Source organism: Amblyomma americanum, chromosome 5, assembly GCF_052857255.1.
Source record: "Amblyomma americanum isolate KBUSLIRL-KWMA chromosome 5, ASM5285725v1, whole genome shotgun sequence".
NCBI lineage: Eukaryota > Metazoa > Arthropoda > Arachnida > Ixodida > Ixodidae > Amblyomma > Amblyomma americanum.
This window is the reverse complement of record NC_135501.1, coordinates 132,083,411-132,101,178: the sequence shown is the minus strand read 5'-3', so window position 1 is coordinate 132,101,178 and position 17,768 is coordinate 132,083,411. Positions and strand designations below refer to the sequence as shown.

Genomic DNA, 17,768 nt, shown 5'->3' with positions numbered 1-17,768 from the left:
CTCGTTAAATAATAGCTATACCTTGCTGCATCACAGTTGTTCTAATTCTTCCTTTACTGTTTTTTTTAATTGATTGCCAAAAACATGTAGTCGCCTCAGATCATTAAGTCTCGCGAGCGGAAGTTGCAGGCCTCTAGTCATCTCAGGCTACAGGATAACTGCATATAGATCTCATCGCAACACTGTGTTACACCTTTTTTGGCACTTGAGGCGCGCAACATGGGCCGCTGGGCACAAAAATGGTTCCACTGTTCGATGTGCGAGCTTAAGGAAGTCACGAGTCAAGGTGAGCCTCGGTGAGTCATGAGCTCAAATATTCGAGTAAGCCCGAATAAGTGAGCGCACATAAGCCATGAGTAGATACGAATGAGTGAGTGCAGATGAGCCGTGAGTCAAAAATTATGGGGGACGCTTAAGCTCCGCTCTAAGGGTATTACGCGATAGCATAATGAGTTAATGCACATATTACAGGAGGTCATTTTCTACTTTGCTTTCATAAATACCCGGGAGTCCTCATATCCCTCACAGGGAGAGTGATGCATCGGATAAGCGATGCGCCACTCTTCTTCGACGTCAGGTTCTCCCGGTGGTGAGCCTTGTGTGACCGAAGCTGCTGTTCCCAAGCGACCAATCATTAATTTAAGTGCCAGCTATTATGGTGAGCAGTTTTCTGACTATGCGGTAGGCAAGTTGTAATGACACTGCAAGATCGCGTGACCGAGATGGCCCTCCTGCCTCCTAGGTTCCTCTCTGAGTACCGCGTGCCAATGCCATGATGCTGATTTTTCGCTCAGCGCCGACAGCTCCGACGCCGGATTTTCTTCGTTACTCGGTATTTAACGCTATCACGTTAAAATGATTGGATGAGTCCAGGTGAGTCGTGACTCGAAATAGAGAGCGCACATGAGTCATGAGTAGAAGTTAGTGAGCCAAGATGAGTCGTGAGTCTATACGAGTGAGTTCGAGTCGTGGGTTCAAATGAGTGAGTGAGTCTAGATTAGTCGTGAGTCTGAGTGCGCCAAAATGAGTTTCAGTTATGAGTTCGAATGAGGTCGAGCTCTTGTCAGTGTGAGTTTGAGAGAGCCCGTACGCTGACCAAGCATTTGTGAGTGAGCCTGAATGACCACTCGTGATTTCGCCAAGGCTTGCATATACGCATGCGCATTGCACCGTTTGCAGAGAGGTTGAAGACGGGGTAATCTACAGTTACTACGGAACTTTTTTTGAGTGGGGGGCAAGACTTTGAGCTTATTTCGTTAATAATGTATTTAATGCTCACTTACATAACACACACACACATCTATATATATATATATATATATATATATATATATATATATATATATATATATAAATGTTCAAAGGTTGATGCAAACTGTCACGTTGTGGTGACGACATTCCTCAGTGAAAAAGACAACGAAACGTATTCCAAAAGAAACGGTTTAAGGGGCTGAGTGCCGCCGCGGTGGCTCAGTGGTTACGGCGCTCGGCGGCTGACCTGAAAGACGGGGTTTCGATCCCGGCCGCGGCGGTCGAATTTGGATGGAGGCGATATTCTAGAGGCCCGCGTATTGTGCGATGTCAGTGCACGTTAAAGAACCACAGGAGGTCGAAATTTCCAGAGTCCTTCACTACGGCGTCCCTCATATCCTGAGTCGCTTTGGGACGTTAAATCCCCATAAACCGTGGTTAAGGGACTGGCTCGCACCCATTAAGAACTAAAAGCCTCGACAGCGGCTATAGCCGCAAGCGTGGTCAGCGGTCATCGTCCTGAATGCTTGGTTTTGTTGGCCGCGCTCAATTTAAAGCTGGCGAGGAATCTTCGAAATAAAGAACCAAAAGCAACTACAGCCATCTGGAAAAATGTGGAAGCATTTGCAACCGGCCCCGATATATGAACATAAGTCTCGTCGAATCTCGAATTACAAAACAAAATGACACAGCCGCGTAACGGCAGTTTTGAGTGCGAAAACAAACGGTGCAATGATTCGCGGCAATATAAAGCGAATAGAAATTGGAGGCTTTGCTCACGAGGATGGATCAATTGTAATAAAAGGTTTGTGCGCAGTATGTTTAAATTCCGCTAATCATGATCCGCTAATGTAGCCCCCTTGCCTTGCTAACTCTGTCGAGGTCCAGCATGGCGCAGCAGGCCGTGCGCACCGCGCAGTGCGGCATTATTCAGAGGACCACATGCCCGATTTTCCGCGTACAAATAGGCGCAAGAAGCATAACGAGCGCCGAAAATGACAAATTGCCGACACAAACGCTTTCTGCCTGCACCGTTGAGACGGGATAAGTTTTTTGTGCGTTTTGCACGGTGCTTGACAGAGCAGGCCATGCGCTGTGGTTTAAACCTTCCACATAAAGTTGATATAGAAGCGTGGCACTTTGTTACAAATCGGCATAATCAGCGCTAAATGGCCAGTGGGGTACACTGGAGGTCCGTTACATCACTTTGCAAGGAAATTTCACTTTTTAAAGAAAGGCATAAAATACACAAGCTTTTCTAACAAAAGGTAAAAACAGCGCTAAATTCAACACAAACCACGCAAAAAGACGGATAGGACGGCCGCTGCCAAGCAAGATGTACTGGAAGCCCTGTAAAATGTACTGCTACACGGACTACTGATGTTGGTGTTATGCTTTAGCGCAATGTTGTGACGTCATTAGTGACGTCAATACACGCCGGCAAATCAACCTGGCAAGTTACGCGGACGTAATGCTTGACGCCACTGCATGCTGACTGATAAGTACGGCAGGGTGTTACGCAGATGACGCCGATGCGAACATCAGCAAAACAGCAAACGCGCCTTTAACAGCCGTTGCCGTGGGAGTGATCTTGTTCTCCGTGGTTTACTCTGTCAAGTCCGAGTTATGCAAGCCCCTCGGACCCTTGGTGCGCATGCTTGATTTTGTGACTAATAGTGTCAAACCCATCATGCTTGTTTATATTCAGTCAGCCGACGAGAGAGCCTACTTAGAAGGCCACTGCGTTGTTCGCTTCTATGTGCACCTTGCACATTATCTCAACGTAAGCGGATTAGTTTCGGCCCAAAAAGTCTTATTCTTGTCGATTTGGCGTTTATTTATCTTCGAACAAACGTCACGGAGCATGGTAGAGCAACCCACCGGCCAGAAATACGGGTACAGTTAGTTCACGTTCTGGCAAGTATACTTTGGCATAGTATTGCAAACCTGGGAGGTCAGGCCTAAACCAACTACATTCATAGTGATTAAATCAGTACTTAAGCAATCGGTGCATGCAACTTAGGATAGCAGCAGTAGGGTCTCCTAACAGAAATATACGTCAACAATTAATGGCGTTAAAATATCGACGTCTCTTATCGGACCTTAACGATTTCCCCGTTACGACAGCTGCTCTTCAGGCTAGCCTTTACACAACCGGCATTTAACAAAATGATTCTGGTGGTGCTTTCTGGGTCTGCCATAGCGCATTCAACGCCTTGATGAAGCTTTCAACAATCCCCGCGTTTTGTTTGAGATGGTGACCTGCCCCATTCTATCACCTTTCATCGCACCAGGCTTTTGAAATGATGCAAAACATTACCTTTTCGCATGCTGCAAAAAATTTGGCAATGAGACACTGCCAGTAGGTTCTGAAGAAACAGCACTACAATGAAAATGTGCACTACTGATCGATGTATGTATAATCACACGCTACATTTAAGAAAGAAGGGCCCTAACACGATATCTGATCGATTCAGTCGTATAATGGTTTCGCATTCAAAATCGGTTCAATGCTGTGCCTATAATACACCACCTCCTGGAAGTGTGTGGTTTTTATTGACTGGTTGGGACGAGATGCGATAGTTCGAGACCATCGTTCCCAACTTTCATCTGATACAATGCGCCCGGTCTAACCAACTCATCCAACAAGTTTTCTTGAGCCATAGTCTTATCAATAGGAAATGCCGACATCGCTATCTAGAGAAATACGCAGTTTGCAAGTATGGTGCCAGCTAACCAAGCGTTGCTATTGGCACCAACTGACACCACGACTACATTGTAGCGTAAACCGCAGTCATTGATGCGCTTTTCAGCCTCAGAGGCAGTCGAAGCTAGATTAACAGTTTTATTTAATTGCAGTGCTGCGGGTTTTAATATGAAACCATAGCCGTTACAGAATGAGTGCGCTTAGGTTCAGGCTAATCAAGGATGCACAAGAACCGCACACAAAGCAACAGATGTCATTCACGTCATCTGATAGCTCAGGTGGATGACATATTTTAAGCCCAACGACACTGAGATAACACCGCGCCTGTTCCAGTATTCAAATGCACATTTCACATCGACTGCCCCATTCATAGCAAGCCTTGCCTCAACCAACTTGTGCACTTTGAATGATAAGGTGTCCAATGTAACCTTCCAGGCCAAATTACTATCATTGCCCGCGGGCTGTCATTGCTTGAGCCATACACTATGTAGAATTTTTCATGGTAAAAACAGCAGAGCGTTACCTTCTCAACCACTTCGTGATCAGCGACGTTTCGGCTATAACTATAACGCTCTACCTACTCGTACCAGACAACGCTTCCGCACCCAAACATCCTTTTGAAAACTCGTCCTCGCTATGTGCTGCTGTCAATATGAAATTTGAGCCTGAAATAATTCGACACTTCATCTGCGCATACCACTGTTCTCAAGTAATATTGATCCTTTACATGCAGCAAAAAACAGATAGGTTACAACGACAAACATATATCGTCTTAAGGCTCACCTTTCCTAAATGTGGTGTGTGGCTATGCACACACCGTTCACTACTGCACATTTTCATTTTAGTGCTAATTGTTTCTTCAGAGCCGACTGGCAGTCTGAATTACAAATCTTTTGCAGCATGCCAAAAGCTAATGTCGCCGAAAACAGGCGGGTATTTTGCATGATGCGTTGCAGAATGATAGTGGGGTAGGTCGCCATCTCAAACAAGAAGTGGAGGTTTGTGGAAAGCTCTTTAATGCATAGAGTGCACTATAGTGAACCTAGCAAGCACCACCAGGAATTCTGGAAAAGCAGCGCTGAACAGACGAGGACAGAGACGAGGCGACAAGGACGGGCGCTGTACACAAAACCATGTACCAACACGCCCAACTCGCCGCACCACCAGGAACTATTTTTGAAAATCAAATAATGCCTCGCCCCTCCCCCCTCTTCCTTCCACCCATTTCCAAAGCAGAATATAAACCTAACGGTTGTTCCTTTTTGTAAGCGCTGTTCAAAAGTCGATGCCATGAGCGGCATAGTTGAGCTTACTTGACGGGTCTCGGCCTCCTGTTCGCAAAAGAAAAAAAAAATCTATACAAACGTTCGTCGTCTCCAGCATCAACGCAATCCTGGCAACCATGAAGTTGAGCTGCAACACACAGTTCATATTCCGGCATTCAGATTAATTTATGCGTTCGCACTTAGGCTGCACCGCTGGGCGCAGAAACGTCAGCGCCATTGCAGCAAAAAAAAGCCATTAGAGAGCTATATTAGCTGTTCAGTTTCGGTGTTGAACTTGGGAGCAAGTTAAGAGTTGTGACTGTGCGCAGAATCGTGCAGTTAAAAAGGTTTCACCCGCAAACAACTAAGTGAATCCGTCACCGGCGGCGAATCGCAGTGGTGCTGACTAACTAGGCATCGATCTCAGATGCGTAGTCGCTGTCCAAGCAGCACAGATAATCTGCCCAGTTTTGGAAATGAATGGTTCCACTTCGGTCGTTTGTAGACCCGGCCTTTGCCAATGCATTTCCAACGTTGGAGTGATTAGCTGCGCTGCCGGAGTGCAGACATTCATGTTGTAAAAGAATAAGAAATAAGGAATATTGGGGGCCATCACCGGGAGGGCTCTTGCTTATTCACAGCACTGCGAACGCACAAAAATAGGGCAATTGGAAGCCATTAGCAACCCTTAATTTGACCTTAATTCCTGTCTGCTACAGGCGTGTCGAGTAAGAACTAAGGTATGAAAGCAAGACAAAGCGGCGCACATTTGCTGTGCCTGAGCATAACTGGCTCTAAACATTCCTCAGAGAACCTTCTCCCTAGTTGCACATGTACTCTTTCTCGCTCTCCTTTACACAGTTTCTGCGACCAAAAATAAAAAAAAAACAATCTTCTTACAACTATCCTCTGGTTTGGTTCAGTCTCACTGAATATTATGATTTTTGAATGCGTCGATTTAAAACACAATAAAGAAATTTTCGTCTTACCTGACGGTTCCGGGATGATGGGTTCAGTTCTATTAGTACGGCGCTTATCTCCCTCTGAAAATAAAAAAAGAAGCAAACTATAGAAAGTAATATGACGCATTGCCATCAGTCACGTGACAATGGTACTAGCTCGCCATGTGACTGTCACTGGGTCGTGTGATACACTAAACCTCTTTCCGCGTGACCATAGTGCCATTACGCAAAATGCCGCCCATTCCAGTTGACACCGCCACTGGTGTCACATTGCGTGAGCTGCCTTTCAACTTCATGTAGCAGTTAACTAGCCGCCATGGCGAACCTTGATTCCATTTTCGATCATATAGCAATTGCCGTTGCGGGCACCCCTTGTTTCATCGCCGTTTTTATTTTTGTTGTTCGAACAAAACCAACAGTATCCCTACTGAGAGTTTCCATATGGCGAGTCCGATAATCCCACATGTTTCCAAAATCATTATATGCACGCAGTATGCAGTTTGAGGAGTCGGTGGATACTTTATGGAATACGCGTATGAAAACTTACTGACTCCATATGACGTCATGCACACTTTATGAGTGTTTTATGGAAGTCTTATAGAAAGTTTATGGACTCCGTACAGGGGCACAGGAAATTTTATATATTATTCTATATAATGTGGACTCTATATTCTCATCATTCCATACGAGCGACTCCTATGGAGCGTTTCAGTAGCGATACTATTGATACAGTCCCTTCATTCCCCTCGTTCAGCTGCTGAGGCTTTGAAAGGACAACACGGGCCCAGTTGCTTAGCGCCAACAGCGAACTGGTCCCGTGTGATCGGCAAATAACACTTGCTCGTTGCTTATTCCGATCATGCAGTGAAAGAGACACTCACGATCTTCCCAGGATCTGTTGAAAACGACCAAGAAAATTATGCCGCACAGCAGCAGAAACCCCAGGCAGACGCCGCCGCAGACGAGCGCTGGCACGTTGAGTCCACCCTCCCCTTCTCCTCCTCTGCGAGCGTAGACGACGAGTCGGCACGAATTGATGATAAGATTCTAGTGCAATCAATACCCAAACAGTGAATGATGTCGCAGAATTTGTTTGGTGCAATGACAATATAGAGGGCATTTCGCCGAAGATCTTCCACAAGTTTTAAACATAGGCTTCTTGTGTGTCAAGAGCGCTTTTTCTGGCATATCACTGTCCGCGATGTAGTACAGGTGCGGACAAAAGTAAACGCAGCGCGCCATTGCCTTTTATCATATTTCATGCACCCACTAGTGGAAATTGCTAGTTATTTTATGTGCATGTTGAAAGTGGATCTTTGTGCGCATTCTAAAGGAGAAACAAATTTTAATAATTTCTGATAGCGAAGGCGTGATTGCTCTTAGAACGAAATAGCGTGCTCCGCTTACCTATGTCAGCACCTGCACAAGAGACTATGATGATTATGCATTATTACGGTGCAAGAGCATCTGCGGCTAAAGAGCGTCATGGCCCGACGAACTTTTGACTACTGAAGAGCGGTCAAAGACCTATTTTTCCAAGCATTTCACCCCAGATAAGCCGAGCATCAGGCCGCGGGAAAGCTTGTACCTACTTCATTACCGGTGGGCACCCGGCCGCACTGGGGATCAAAACCCGCACCTCCCGCATGCGAGGCGGATGGTCAACCACTTGGCCACCGGTGCGGTTAGTACATCAGACTGTAGGCCTATTTTATTGGCTGCACTCTCTGCACCAGTTCAAAGAGCGAAGCACTTTCGCATTCGTTTTGCCACTGCAGCGCGCGCCCGCTGCATTTCCGTATTCGTTCTGCAAAAGTGTCAGCCTAGTGCAGCACGAGTTCTTCGCTGGCTTGAACTCTCCGAAGTGGAAGTGAAGCTGTAGTGTAGCAATATGGCGGCGTCCATGTGCAGGTTTTGAGAACCAATGAAGATATGACAGTAGGCGCTAAATGAATCGACGACAGTTCTGTCATGAAAAGAGGAGGTTAAGAACTTTTCATGGCGTCATAACTGCAAACCGAAGCCGTCGAGTCTCATGGGGAGAATTTCAGAGCATATTCGTAAGTCGTCTGCGTGTATACATGCAATGTATGACTCTCTTTTTTCTATGAAGCAGCTTTTTCTAGGGGCAAATTCATGGCGACACTTCCTTGGGATTAGCTGTTTGAAAAAGTCTTAGCGCGGCTCGGGATTTTGGCGCCCGTTAATGTCCTAGACACACAGTGTGCTGTAATTTGGCAGCGACGCCAAGGCTAGCAGACGACCAGGCCTGTACTCGACAATTCGTTTTGGAGGCAGCCACTGCCAAGCTGCACTTGAACTGACGCTGCTGGCCAGCGGCACCGCCGCGCAAATCCAAGGAACTAGTGCAGCGAGTACAGCAATGTCGATGGGAACTCATAGCTACAACGTGCTAACTAGCAGTTTGGCTAACTAATATTAAATAGCAAAATATTAATATTGTCGTCAGGCTCCTTAGTTATTGAGAGGCGCATAGCCCACCGTGAGTATAAGTTTTTTTTTACAACTTCGTAAAGCGGCTACCCTCGGAGCTGCGGCGCAAAAAAAAAAAAGTTTGGCTCTTTTGGCAAGTTATGTCCGCTCAAGAGGTTGCTTTGCCAGAAGGCTTCTAAAAAGCGCATACGTTATGGCGTGATGCAGCCAAGATTTGTTGGGCCCTAGCGCCGAGGATAAGTAGGGTTTCTCAATTCTGAAATCTGGATTGGATATTGGATACCGTAGGTTACACATCCCTGAACAATAAGGAACCCTAACAGAGTCAGAAATTTACTATTCGATATTAGTTAACTAGCCTGCTAGCTAGCACGTCTTAACTGTATTCTGATGTACTACATCGCTAACTATATGTTATGACGAACAAACCGGTCTTCTAACTCAAAAATGATATTTTTTAAAATTGTGTGGTCTTGGAAGAAACACCCGTTATGACCACGGAGAGCAAGGTAAAAGGTCTGCACAAGTCGAAAAAACTGAAATGTATGTGAAACTGAAAATGATTGAATCAAATAATGAAAGTTTCAAAATTGATTTCAATGTGATGAATGTATACAAACAGCACTGGTCTAAAGAATTCTGGCCATATTGCTTGTTTTTTTTTTCAGTGTGCTTAGGGGAGCATGATTCACACTTCTAGTTGTTAATAAATCTGGTTTCATTATTTCATCTGATAGCCGTCCTGGATAACTTAAGTGATTGAGCAACTGCTCCGGACAAGCGGTGGTCCTGAGTTCGTTCCATGACCAGAACGAATATTTTCAGCTAATAAGTTTTTGAAAAAACGGCATAGTTTGCCTTTGTAGCTGTATGGCTTTGCTTGGGCAATTATATGGGGTAGTTACTCTCTAAAGACCTGCTGGCGAGTTTTAAAATGGAGAAGTTTTTGCAACCATAAAAACAAAACGTATAGAAAGGTAACGGCGAGAGTGTTGCGCAACGTGCAGAGATTCAGTCTTTTAAAGTGCCCTCTATGTCTGCCCCCTCGCCTTTACAGATGCGTTTAGAAACTCTTCTCCAAGGTTGTTTTTCTCAACCATTCATTCTACGGCCCGTAACTTAACCTCTTCCTTATGAAGGCGGCTTAGGCTGATTTCCAGCCTAGAGACGCTTTGCTCTACATTTTATTAGTTTATTTATTTACACCTCTTGCAGGCCCGTCGCGGGCTCATTCTGGATTGGAATTAATGCGGAAAAAATACAAAAACAAACTTTTTAGCTAGAAAAGACGTGGTATATTGAGGGGCCAGTTGGTCAGACATATAAACAAAAACGTACCGTATGCACGCGACGAGCTGTCCTGTCTTCGCCCTTCTTCGTCCCGTTCATATATTACGTTTTTGTTTATAAAAAAACACTTGCCAAAGTATTAATATGAAGCCAAGAGAACATTCTTATTCTTTCAAAGCACTGTGAAAAAGACACCCTGACTTTATCGAGTTAAATATTTTTCATTTAACCCTCGAGTCAAACCCCCAAAACACAAACATTTACGACCCGGAGAATAATATATTTTACCTAGGCAAAATATAAAAGCTGGAGAAAAAGAACATTTCCAAATTTTATATCAATCACTCCTTCAGAGAGCAAATTTTTACTACTTGTCATAGTGCTCTTTCGTCGGACGGCGGTGTTAATAAAATTGAATCTGTCAAGAGCAGTTCTGGCCTAGTCTGTTCAGCCCTCGCTTCTTGTGCAGGGCATGCGGGGTGCAATACACAGGCCATCAATGTACCCACAGCTTTTTCAACTCGTAAAAACATCACCTGCCATTGTACTAGACTTTCTACTTATGCAAAGCTTGAAAAAATAGGCATTTTGACCTCCCTTCATGAAGACCAAAACGAGGATGAAATGGCGCTCTGTGGTCAAGCACCCCCTTTGTGCCGATAGAATCCAAACATTATAAAAATTTATGTACCATTATGAGGTCCAGGACAACCTCAACAACAGCAGCACCGAAGTAAGAGAAAAGCTAGACCTGTTTTGTCCGGATCCCACTAATTCGCTTCTACGGTGTGCCATCGACGACGAAGCGTCAGTGCACCGCTTACAACGTGAAACTCCCCAGCTAAGCCAATTTTTACGTCTAGTTTGACAAGAGACAAATTGATGGCTAGGCTATGCGGGATAAGTGATACTCTTTTGCCAAACAAGTACAATACTAAATGACGTATCGCCTGTTGGAGGGACGCCGTAGAAGTCAAGTTCTGTACAGTGCGCGTCTAAACCAAGTCGTTCTCCGTGCCATCTATGCGGCCTCTCATCTGGTGCCTTGCTACTGGAATCATTGCATCCAATCCCTGCGCCATCGAACTTCCGTCGGCTCTTTGATGGAATTCTCTTCGGGAGTCTGCGTTTCCAATTACACTGACAGCCTCAATTGTTCGAAGAGCTTGTCGATCAACTAACTTATTTTGTCTTTTTACTTTCTGAGCGCATGTAATTACTTTTCCTCTAAGTACGGGGACCATCACTGTGTTTCCAAGTTCGACGCAGCAATAATTATGTTTGAGGCTTGACAGCGCACTGAGCGATGTCTTTTCTGTTGTTGGATGCAAGCATGGAGATTTTAAAGTACTTCACTCCAAAGGAATAGTAGCCACTGTTTTTTTAGTTAGGTCTAGAAATGTACAATCATCATCGTACAATTCTGTGTGAAAGCCAAGGTTATGTTGTCATTATTTTTTTTTGGCGGGGTGCTTTGCTGCATTTGCTTGTTCTTTTGTTGCAGATGCGGGACTGACACCGGAACGACATTGTGTGCCTGTGTTAGGTCGCCTTTCCCTGCCTATTTTTGGTTTCCGATATTTTCGTGTAAATGAAACAAATATGCCAAATAAAATGTTTCCCACAGGAAAGTTGTACTTACTCCGCGTTTCCTGAAAACAGAAGCACGGTAGGATTCGTTCATAAGGGCCACTAGTAACCGCACCATACAGAGAAGTGCAGAAAGACACACAGGCGGATAAAACACTAGTTCTATGTCAAATAAATGAAGTAACTATCGTGAAGTAACTTCATCTGAACGTAATTTATGCCAAAGCTGTGGAGGGACCCCGAAAATTTTGGAACCATTCTGTCACGTTGAAGAATTGCCATTTTATAGCCGTTTACACTAATTCATTTCGTTTAAGAGAATGGGGTCCGCCTCTAAGATAACCTGTTTTGAAGATCTACATTTTAACATTTTTAACATTGTCTTTGACTCTGCCTTTTTAACTACTGTGCACAGTGAAGGCAGCACTGACGTAAGAGGTAGCAGTACCTAGGGGTGAAAGTATATAAAAGCAAATCCGGAAAAAAAACCTAGAATATAGACCCACGTATCTATGCAACAATGAACTGGTTTTCTCCTATTCACCGTCCGATGCCGTGCCGAAATATGCAACAGCTCACAACAATGCATATAAGTGGGGCATTACTAATGATGCAGGCAAATAACAAGAGGAACTACCAACTCCAAACGAGTCAGTTCGCCCCTCCAGTCTCCAGTTATGAAAGAGGTTATCAGGCAGTGTACTAAACACTTTCATAGCCTTTTTTTCTTATACTGTTGTGACACCTCAATGTAACGACCGCGCTCGCTCAACATCAATATAGGAAGGGATATCGAGCAACATACTCGTACTCGGATACAACTTAAGTCTGCAGTGAAGCTCCGCCCGCATTTAGGGCCGTCGCACAGAATTCCTTTGCGAGAAATAGTTGTGCGTAGTTAGGACTTTTCTTGTCACCTAAACAAGAAGCCAATCGCAAGACAAAATTTTAAGGTCTAAAATTTGGATAAATATGACCCGTTTAATAAATTCAAACATTGAACAGCTGATTTCGTTTACTGTTGTGATTGGCTAGCGTAGTAATAAAATACTCTGCCGTGCGAGGCCCGGTGTTAACTGCTTTTTGTTCTAAGTTGTATCCAACTATAGCGCTACAACCATAACATGGACGCCGAAACCAAAGGTAGAACCGACCACTAATTCACGTTACTGAAGCGCTGTAGCTTTGATTAAACTGATTAATGACCCTAAGTTTTGATTATTTACCAGATGCACTGGTAAAGAACGAAGCAAAAGTGATTCAAGCATTCTGTTATGCTACTTTCCCTCGACCGCTTCTAATATGTTGGACGTGTACCCCACGCGTGTCGACGCTTGGTTAATATTATGAATCACTACAGCGATTTTACATCATTATTGCATGTGTGATACATGCTGCGAAGAATAAAAAGACAAACCCAGGTGCTGTTTGACGACTGGCCGACAACATGGCACTGTGTTTTACATCTTACATGCAATATGACCGTGACTGTGAAAACCTAGATAATAAATTTATAAATTATAAATTATAAATTTGTACGAACCCTATTGAGTATTGTGGTAGTAATACGTTATACCTCTGTACCAACATTCCAACGTTGGCACTGGTGCAATGATCGGAACACGCGCCTATCATATTTTAATTTGTGTTTGAAGAGTTCCCAACATACTATCTCTTTATTTACTCGCAATATTTACTGATGAGATGTGTACCTTCATTGTTGTTTTGCGTACATTGCTTACAAAAGCGTCAGGTGCATGCTACAAATATGCCCGCACTTGCCAAATATGCAAATTAAAAACTGGTGGCGGATGCGTTGTCAAGCGGCTGGGTATTGGCACCACCGGATGAAGTTTGCATGTCCCGTCAACCTTCAGACATTGCAGGTGATTGTTTTTCATGACTGCCTCAATTATTGTTATTTTATTTTTTACGCACGCCCAAGCACCGCAAATTCTCCTACGAAGTACATCGACCCTCCTTTAGGTTATATAACGGTGACGTTTACAGGCGCTGCAGCACACATGATTCGAGCCTGTTCAATGAGCAGGAAAAATTACCTTCAAGGTCCTTCTAATCAATGGATGTGTACAAGTGCCCGAAATTCGTCGAATATGCGCTAAGGACTGGGGCCCCTGAACAGGACATTTATTGACAAGAGTAAATGATCATTTACAGTCTACGGCCTTCGTATAGACTATATTGCCTTCCTATAGATATTTATGTCTACTCATAGTCTATAGACTGTCTATAGGCAAAAGTCTACTAAAAGTGTGTGGCCATATATCTATAGACTGTCTATACACTATCTATAGGATTTATACTACTTACAGACTGTACTCTAGGATTCGTCTATAGAGAGTCTATAAACTTTATACACAGAAGTTTATGGGCAGTGTATAGACTGTCTAAAGAAGTTTTTGTGAGGGTATGCCAAGGAAGAGTGCTGCGAAACGTGAAACTGACCATTTAACTCTCAGGAGGTGAATTTTAGCTGCAGTAGTGCGCTCAATGCCGCCACGCCAAGGGCATCAGTGCCACATTGCGGCTTTGGCGCGAACTAGGGCAATGTGCACGCTTCCACAGCTGGTTTTCACACCTCCTCATTTAGGCGCCAGAAAAAATCGCGAAAAAAAATATGCCGTTGGACATTAAATTCGCCAATTGGCTGGAGGAAATGTCACCAGACCGGAAGCGTAATCACCTCCTGAAAGGCATCAGAAGATTCTAATGCTATCGCATTGCGCAGCTACCTCAGCCCTCTACGAAATGAATGAGATGATCAAAGATTTCTGTCCACTTCACTCTTTGCTCTTTTATAGTTACTTAAGGTTGTACGATAATCCTCTTTCCATGTTTTGAGCCACTCTATTTTTCATTGTAATTGATTTATTAAGCCTGTTATACGTCAGTAGTGTAGGCTAGGGTGAGTGTTATCTCTAAGATTACCAACCCCCCCACCACCGCATGCCTCTACCGTACGCAGATATCAGGTGGCGTGGCATAATCCGTCCGCTATTTTCCACCTTGAGTTTCCGGGAAATATTCCTCGCGTATCATTAGAAAAAGCTTGGCATAACTGTTAATAAACTTAGCATCATGATAAAATAGTTGTGCAGTAACTCGGGGGAATGGTTGAGGGATTTGGTTGAGGACGCTAACGCGCAAAGTGCCACGTCAGTGACGAATGATAAAGGTCATGGAAAAAGAATGGCAGTAAGAATGCAACTGCGCAGGAGTAGCTACCCAAGCAGCGCAGGTAATTGGTTCAAAATTAGACATATATTGACAATGGCCGGTCCCACGAAGGAGCAGAGTAAAACCGTCTCTTTCTAATGTTGGGGCGATCACTTATGCTGCTTGGGTAATTAGAGGGCACACTCAGGTTATGAAGTGTAGCTCACCCAGATACAACCGAAAAAAGTACATAATGCTTGAATCGCTGGTGAGCTCGCTGTGTGGCCCATTTTGACATGACAGAGCTTGACATTCAATTGAGAACCGCGCTTGGGCGCCGCGAATAGTGGTAGGTAGGGGCAAAGTTAATCTAATTACAATACAGAACGAAGTAGAAATTAAAGGTTGCTGCAATTAACGGGGCATACAGATTTAACTGGCTGCAGCTGATTCTCGCACGCTGGCCAGCACTATTTAGGCTTATATGCTCAGTTTTTCTCAGCCTTCCCTTCTCGCTTTCTTCACAGCCTAAGAAGCCTTGCATTCCTATTAGTTACTTGAGACCGCAGATTGTATACTGCCAAGACTTAGTGACATAAGAATAATATCCTTAAAGAAGAAAATTCGAAATATGTGATAGTTGCCCACACTCCTGAATAGTCCAAGGACCTCAAAGTTTGGAAGCTGCTTGCTCCACAAAGTGAAATAAGGTTGTTCAGTGAGGATTAGTAAGGGTTAGTAACTGAACTGTGCGGATTTGTGGGTATAAGTAGGTGGACAAAGCTGGAATATCAGGTCAGGTTATAGCATAACCCCATATAATATTATAATCGAAGGTAATCGAACATTCTACTCCACACACTTTAAAATTTCGCTGTAAACATGACGTCACGGCCCTCTCAACCAATGAGGGAATTTTGTCACGAAGAAACCGGATGCTTTTTGCCAGACGGCACTTATAAAGCTATCGCACTAATAAATAGGTGATCCAAGAAAGAGGGGGAGTCAGGGGTCAGGGTCGCCAAATAGTTGGGCGCTTGGGATTAAGCTGATTTGCTGGAAGAGGGCTGATTAGATTCGCGGCCGTCGGGAGAACTCTTTTTCTTGCAGTGGCGATAACCTAGGCTGCTGCTGCTGATGATGATTGTGAAGAATGATGCGATGATGATTTTTCAGCCCAGCTCTAAAGTGCGGACTCACCGCCTGGTGGCGCTGCTGACGGCTCTGAAAAGGAAGAGAACGATTAAAGTGACGCAGCATCGCTTCGATTCTGAAATGGCATGCAACTTGAGGTCCGATCAGTACGTGTTGGAAATATTATCCATTGATAACGCAGGAAACGTTATCAGCAGAGGCCAAGCGGCCTAAGGCGTTTGGCCTGGACGCAATCCTGTCCCTCGGCTCTATAACACCATTTTTAATAAAGACTTTCGCCAATTTCGAGTTATCTTCCTGTCTTCCGTTTCATTTTGTGCCTACCTTATATTGCACTTGTAAAGTTTAACGCATTTTGAAGTTATCCTGAAGCTATTAAAACTACGATGTTCTAGCGCAGTCTATTCTTCCAAGAAGGCCGAAGGAAATACCTCAGCTTAGCTACCCTATTGGCTCATCATACCGGCAGCTTTATTTTTCTTGGGGGTAAATGAACATAACAAAAGGAAAATAGTTTGCCCTACTGGGCCGAATTAAAAGCGCTACTCTTTTAATCACCTTGTACTGTACGTGTTCATAATCTATGATTCCGAGAGTATGGCGCATTATTCTTCCTTACTTCTCGTCCGTCTTGATCTCAGGTTCGCACTGCTCAGGAAGGCGGTTTCAATAAATGCGGCGTCCCTCTACACCCCCATTTCTCTTTTGCAGACAACTTCTGCCTTCGTACTTCAATCACTACTGCTCAAACTACGTCAATGACATCGTCACGGCCATTGACGCCACTGCCATAAATAATAGGTTAATTAAAGGTACTGTGGTCTTTTCAACCTAATATATATAGTCACCGCGATCAAGAATCAGTGCAAACAAACCTTAATGCAGTTTAAGATTGCTCCTTTGCAATGAGTAATGCAAATCTATACAGGTCACGAATAAGAAAAAACCATTACGGGTTACCTATAAATTCAACCGCGAGAAATGACTGCACGTCGAATATGACAAGTACCTAGGCGTAACCTTAAATAACAATTTGCGATGCGGCTTCCGAAAAATGCTTGGCTTTCGCCGCCGCAATTTAAAGTCTGCCCCACAACCCATATAGCTAATAGCTTATAGCACACATATAAGACCTAAACTTGAATATGGTAGTGTATGATGGATCCATATTTCAAAAAAAGATGAATATTACTAGGAGCTGGTAAAAAGACAAAAAGTGCGCTTCATTTTCAACAGAGGCATACTTCACCATCCGATCTCAAGGCCGCAAACAATATTCCATCTTTGAAAAAAAGCAGGATCACTCGGCAGGCTAAAATTTATTTTCTCACTTTATTATAAACAGTTTCCTCTCAGCTGCGGCGACTACCTGCGCCCACGTTTAACCCAACGTACTAGCTACATTCATGACCACAGCCTCACGCAACACGTCACCCGCACGAAACTATTTAAAAACTCTCCCTTTGCCCGTAGTATCGCTCAGTGTAATAGCTTGCTAGCTCACGTAAAAAATTGAAAGCTTTACTGGCCTAGTCAAGCCAAGTTCATCGGCGCCGCAATTAGACCTTAAAGTGGAGCAGCGGTGGTGGTGTAGCAGCCAGGTGATATATCTTCTCTCATTCCCTCCTTTAATACCTCCCTTAAAGCATAGTTCCCTTGTCCATATAATAGCACCCGTCTTTTATTTCAATCTTTTCTCTCCAATCCTTTAACTCTCCTACCTCCAGCACGCGGCAGCGATTGTGACTCAGCCTGAGCCAATGGGCAGTCCCGTGCACTTTCCTTTCCATTCTTTCTGAAAACAGCAAGCAAGCAAGCCGGTGTCCACCGATATGTGAGACCGATAATCCGCCATTTACTTTCCTCATAAACCAATTTTCAATTTCCTCTTTCTTCCTTTCTTCTTACACTCCCTCC

The 17,768-nt window shown here is 44.2% G+C and overlaps 1 long non-coding RNA gene across 1 annotated transcript; it reads right to left on the bottom strand.

Annotated features, from left to right (window-relative positions):
- Positions 1–5,271: 5,271 nt before the first annotated feature.
- On the bottom strand, positions 5,272–7,173 carry LOC144135030 (uncharacterized). The gene is made up of 3 exons (XR_013315345.1): positions 7,067–7,173; positions 6,213–6,266; positions 5,272–5,289 (listed from the first exon to the last, which is right to left on the bottom strand). It is a non-coding gene; the product is annotated as an uncharacterized LOC144135030 (long non-coding RNA).
- Between the last annotated feature and the right edge of the window lie 10,595 nt (positions 7,174–17,768).